General features: G+C 36.1%; 1 protein-coding gene across 2 annotated transcripts in view; it reads right to left on the bottom strand.

The window, feature by feature from the left end:
* Window positions 1-270: 270 nt before the first annotated feature.
* BEND6 (BEN domain containing 6) overlaps window positions 271-6,396 on the bottom strand; it is a 50,931-nt gene continuing 44,805 nt past the window's right edge. For both annotated transcript variants that reach the window (XM_032340327.1, XM_032340328.1), the window contains one exon: window positions 271-1,531. The gene's annotated coding sequence lies outside the window, so the exon portion shown is untranslated. The remainder of the gene's footprint in view (window positions 1,532-6,396) is intronic.

The raw sequence follows: 6,396 nt of genomic DNA, 5'->3' as shown, positions 1-6,396 counted from the left end.
ACCTGTACCCCTGGGGATAAAAATATATGTTTATTTAAAAAAAAAGTTAACCTTCCTGAATAGTGTGTATATATCCTACATAGCATACCCATTTATCTTGGATATTGTCTCTATATCCTACCTTGTAGGGCTCTTTAGAAGACAAGCCAGAGTCACATAGGTCATTATAATGATTATGCCTTTGTATGTGTGAGTGGAGAAGCAAACAGCCCAGAAAAGGATCATTTCCTGGACTTTACACCTTAATAAGAAACGAGCAAATAATTTTTTTATGTTTCCAATGGGATTTATTTATACTTAGGTAAAAGTAGCAAATGTTCACATAAGTTATTTCCTTAATCATATTTATTTTGTATGACCACATTGTTATCAAGCAGCATTATGGAATGTTCCCTGGGTCCACAGTTCTGAACTTTCCAACTATTATATGCATCCTCTTTTCCAAGTTTAGACATGACCTTGTAACTGAAGAAGCATGGCTTGTTATTGCAAAGTTGTCATGTGTGACAATCTGACATCACAGGAGAAGCCTCTTGATGAAGAATGTTTTATCTTTCATTCATTTACAAAATGGCATTTTTCTTTTTATGTGATTATACAACCCATGTGATTTTATTTTCAATTCTTTGTTCTTCTGATACAATGAAATCAAACCAGTTAAAACTAAGCAGTGTAGCAATAAAATCAACCAAATACACAGGATGATATATCTTATAGAGGGTATTTTAAAAGATGTTTATGTTTTATATTACAGATCTGTATTTAATGTACTTGGGCAATAAAAAGTTAGAAGCATGTAAACAAAAAAATTTCAATTTGATGCATTGTTTTAATACTCACAAAAACCTGGGTTTGTTTCTTTTTCAGGAGTACAGGGAAATAGTCCTACATTAAAATTAAAAGGTCTTGCTGCTTTCATATTTTTCCTTTTCATATTTTTCATATTTTTATACATTTTTAGGTAACAGAGTAATTCTTTAATTTCACTGAGAAAAAGCCATTGCTTGGTTAGATAGGATTATCAGATTTTAGGCCAATTTTGCTGCCCTCACGTTCATGAACATTGATTATTTCACTGTTTACTTTTCCAAACATGTGCTTATGTTAAAGATCCAAAAACTTAAATGGGGAGTCATTGGTAATAATAAATGTACAGTGATTGATAAGGACAATGACAAATCTTAGGGGCTGAAGTTTTTGTTGTTATAATGAGAGCTCTATTGTGTTAAGTTAGCTGTGCAGAGAAACATTTGGAGACAGGAAAATGCATTATGTCCAAGAAACCATATTGCATGCTTAGTTGACTGCTAGAAATTCTCTGGTTTGATGCATCGCTGATATTTATGGTGGAATCTACATGCAGCTTCTTCAGCAAGCTCGTTGCTCCATCAAGAGCCCTCAGTATTACAGATGCCTCACAGCCTGTCACTATGTGTCTCTGAGCTCCCAGCCAGGGAGGTTGCAGATTCTCCAACAAAATCCAGTGTTAGATTCAGAACTGAAGGTGTTTTATTTCAGTTACCTACAATACCTATAAAAAGCAAATTTCAAAAAAAAGAGCAAATTTTGTTAGAGTTCTTATAGTACTTTTAATAGGTACATGAGTTATTTTAGTGTCTACTACAAATTTTTGCTTACAAATACAAATTGTTTATAAGAACTATTATTATAGAGGTGACTTAGAAATTATTTTATGATCTATTCGAAGGAATTCCAGCATAGATAACAATTACAATATTTACATTTATTTTTATCTCAAATGACTTAAAAACACCTTTGTATTAGGTAAAACTTCAAACCCACAAATTAAAATGAACCATCTCCACATACCCATCATCCATCCTAAGAGATTATCAACAATTCTGTTTGTCATTCTTCAGTAACATTTGTTGATTGTTTAAATAGCAGGCAGTTTTCCAAATCTGGTTTACCTCTTTCAAAATTCACAAAATCCAAGTGAGCTAGGTTAGAGGCAGATTACTATAAAGCAATTAAATTTTGTTTGCATGAGTACCTTCCAATATGTTCACACATATATTTATTTTTGTTAAATTTGCAAAAGTTAGATATTTCAACCATAATCAGTTAAGACAACTGTCTTTCCCTTTCAGTTGTCCCTTAGTCATATTTTCTCCTCTGATTGTAACCATGGGATGGCAGTGGGCATATCTGAGATTTTGTTAAGGATTTTGTTAAGGGATGTATTTTTGTGCTTTGTCATCTCATCTATGTATGGTTATGTTAGTGGTGGCCTTTCCACTTTGCAGTGCCTTCTAGCAAAAACATGAAAATGGTCAATTCAAAGAATATTTAAGAGGATCCACTCCATAGAAAACTTGAAATGCCTTGAAGTCTTACAGCTTAGATGTCAGAGCAACTTAAAAAAGGTCTCCCCAAATTTGACAACAATCCTAAAAATTACATTGCTACTGAAGAGTTAAGAATTTGAAAGAAAACTCTGTAAAGTGTAAAAAAAAAGCAATTTTTCGTCCACTATGATGCAGGATAGTCCAAATTATTTTTTTTATTCATTCTATTGCAAAGTTGTCAAATGAAGAGGCAGTCAACATGTAAGCAACTCCCCAAAAGTAAGATAAAAATATTATAGAGCTGTTAATAAAAATATTATGTAACTCCCCCTCCATTATGTGACATTTGAGAAATTTGTTAACATTTAAACATTATGTCATTTTGGGGTATCTGACTGGTTTAGTCAGTAGAGCACACAACTCTTGATCTCAAGGTCTCTGTTGGGCATGGAGCCTATGCAGAGCTGTAATTGATTGTGTATTCATAATTTTGTGTTTCTTAAAGTGAGTTCTCTAAATACTATTAAGCTGTAGGTTCCACAAATCCTGGATCCATTCTAAGGTAGATAGTATTATTATCCCACCTTAAATTAAAATTCGAAGAGGTCAAGTGACTTTCCAAAGGCCACACATTTATCAAGAGGTGGAACAGGCTTAGAAACCAGAATTTCTGATCCTAAAACATAAAATTTTATATGTCCACTTGGCTAGGCTACTAAGTTGTTTGGTCAGACACCAGTCTATATGTTGCTGTGAAGGTATTTTTTAGATGAGATTAACATTCATACAGTAGATTTTCAGTAAAGCACACTACCCTCCATGATACAGGTGGGTCTCACCCAAGCAGTTGAAGGCCTTAATAAAAAAGACAGAGGTCCTTTGACTAAGGAGGAATTCTGCCTTCACACCACCTTTTTTTTTTTTTTAATTATATTACTTTTTTAAAAAATTTCTTTTCAGCATAACAGTATTCACTTTTTTTGTACCACACCCAGTGTTCCATGCAATACGGGCCGTCCTTAATACTCACCACCTGGCTCCCCCAACCTCCCACCCCTGTGCCCCTTCAGAACCCTCAGGGTGTTTTTCAGAGTCCATAGTCTCTCATGGTTCACCTCCCCTTCCAATTTCCCTCAACTCCCTTCTCCTCTCCATCTCCCCATGTCCTCCATGCTATTTGTTATGCTCCACAAATAAGTGAAACCATATGATAATTGACTCTCTCTGCTTGACTTATTTCACTCAGCATAATCTCTTCCAGTCCCGTCCATGTTGCTGCAAAAGTTGGGTATTCGTCCTTTCTGATGGAGGCATAATCACCTTTGAACTCAAGACTACAACATCAACTCCCTGGGGCCGCAGCCTGCTAGCCCATCTTGCAGATTTTGGACTCACCAGTCCTTACAGTTGTGTGTGCCAATTCCTTCAAGTGTCTCTTTTCTATACATCCCATTTCTGTTTCTCTGGAGAACCATGACTAGTGCAATAAGAAATACAAAGGACTCTGGGGACATACAAAGGATGTATGTCCTTTGTATGTGTATGTATACAAAGGACATCAAAATAAAAAGCTTTGACACAGTAAAGAAAAGCATCAGCAAAACAAAAAAGCAACCTACTGAATGAGAGAGGATATTTGCAAATGACCTATCTGATAAAGGGTTAATATCCAAAATATTTAGAACTTCTACAACTCAACACCAAGAATCCCCCCCAAACAATCCAATTCAAAAGATGGGCAGAAGACCTGCATAGACATTTTTCCAAAGAAGACATACCGATGACCAATGGGCACATGAAAAGATGCTCAGCATCATTAATCATCAAGGAAATGTAAATCAAAGCCACAGTGAGACATCACCTGACACATGTCAGAATGGCTAAAATCAAAAACACAGAAAAAACAAGTGTTGACAAGGATTAGAGGAAAGGGAATCCTCATACAAATTGGTACAAATTGGTAAATTGGTACAGCCACTATGGAAAACAGTATGGAGTTTCCTCAAAAACATTTTTAAAAAGTAGAAATATCATATGGTCCAATAATTCTACTACTGGGTATTTACCTGAAGAAAACAAAAACAGTAATTTGAAAAGATATATGCACGCTTATGTTTATTAAAGCATTATTGGCAATAACAAGGTATGGAAGCAAACTAAGAATCCATCAATAGATGAATGGATAAGGAAGATGTGGTATGTGTACACACACACACTCTGGAATATAATGTAGCCATAAAAGGACAAGATGATCCCACTTGTGGCGACATGGATGGACCTAGAGAATATTATACTAAGTGAAATAAGTCAGGCTAAGAAAGCCAAATACCATATGATTTCTCTCATATGTGGAATCCTAAAAAAACCAAAAAAATAAAAAACAAAGAACAAACAAATGAATAAGGAAAAGCAGAATCATACAGGTAAATACAGAGAAAAAAATTTGATGGTTGCTAGAGGGGTTAGGGTGAGGGATGGGAAAAATGGGTAAGGGGTTTGGGAGATACAAGCTTCCAGTTATGGAATGAATAAGTCATGGAAATAAAAGGCACAGCAAAAGGAATAGAGTCAATAGTATTACAATAGGGTTTATGGTGACAGATGGTAGCTACACTTAGGTAAGCAAAGCATAACATATGAACTTGTTGAATCACTATATTGTATACCTGAAACTAACACTAAGTTATAATATATGTATATGTAATATTATTGTTGAGATTAAACTGACCTGAAACTAACATAACATTTTGTGTTAAGAACACTGAAATTAAAAAACGAATAAAAAAATTTCTTAAAAAAATGCAAAGAACTATATGTTAGTTGACTATATGCTAGTGTTGACTCTCTAATAGTTACTAATCGTATAATCTTGGCAGTTCTTTTAACCTCCTTAGGGTTTAGTCTTATTATCTTTAAAGTAAGGAAATCATTTTTGATCAAGATTTCTTAATCTTGGCACAGTTGACATTTTGGGTTAGGTAATACTTGTTGTAGGGGAGAATATCCTATGACTTGTGGGATGTTTAGCAACATCTGTGGCTCCGTCCACTAGATGCCAGTAGTTTAATCCAGTTGGGACAATCATATCTATCTCCAGACATTTTCAAACAACCCCTAGCTGAGGGGCAAGGGACAAAATTTCCTCCCATCCTACTTGAGCACTGCTGTATTAGGTCATCTTTAAGTTAGAATATATGCATATGTAATATTATTGTAGGGATTAAACTGGCTGAGGCAACTTTGGAAACTTCAGAAGGCTGTCTGACTATTTAGTGGGATGTTATAGAGGTGATTTTTTTTTTTAAGATTTTATTTATTTATTTGACAGACACAGCGAGAGAGGGAACTCAAGCAGGGGGAGTGGGAGAGGGAGAAGCAGGCTTCCTGCTGATCAGAGAGCCCGATGCTGGCTTGATCCCAGGATCCTGGGATCATGACAGGAGTTGAAGGCAGACGCCCAGCGATCCATGTGTCCCCCCAGAGGTGATATTTTAATATTCTGTAACTCTTATAAATAAAGTTTTCTTTAGTTCCTGTAAGAAAGAAGCAAAAAATGGAGAAAGGCCTGAAAGATTGACAACAGAAGCTCTTGGCAAAGTGAGCCCCAGGCAACTTGAGGGCAGTCACAGGAATGAAAGAGAAAAGCTAAAAGGGGGAGAAGGATGGAGTTTAGTGTTTATCCTCTCAGAAACGAGTCTTAGCTGGGAAATTATTGTTGTTTCAAGTCCAAGCCACCTGCGGCCACCTTGTGCTCCACAAGGTGCTCCACTGGGTGGAGGCCATAGTCTACCAGAGGGCCCACTGGTGGGGTTGCTAGGAATTTGCGGAAGTCTCCGTGATTTTGTAGTGCATGTTACCTTGCTAATAGTCATGCAAAGAAAGTTATTTTTCCAAAGGATGCTTTTTGGTGTGGAGGGAGGAGGGAGTATGATTTGCCTGAGTAAATGTTGTCATCTTAGGGCTTCTGTTAGATGACCGAAAAGAGAAAAACACAGCGGCATTCCACTAGATGGGGCTATATGGGACTAATTTATGCAGTGTGGCTAAATTAGGTTGGATATGACCCTGTCTTTCCCAGCATATCTTC

Source organism: Mustela erminea, chromosome 4 (genome assembly GCF_009829155.1).
Source record: "Mustela erminea isolate mMusErm1 chromosome 4, mMusErm1.Pri, whole genome shotgun sequence".
In the NCBI taxonomy this organism is placed as follows: domain Eukaryota; kingdom Metazoa; phylum Chordata; class Mammalia; order Carnivora; family Mustelidae; genus Mustela; species Mustela erminea.
This window is presented reverse-complemented; position numbering and strand designations above follow the sequence as displayed.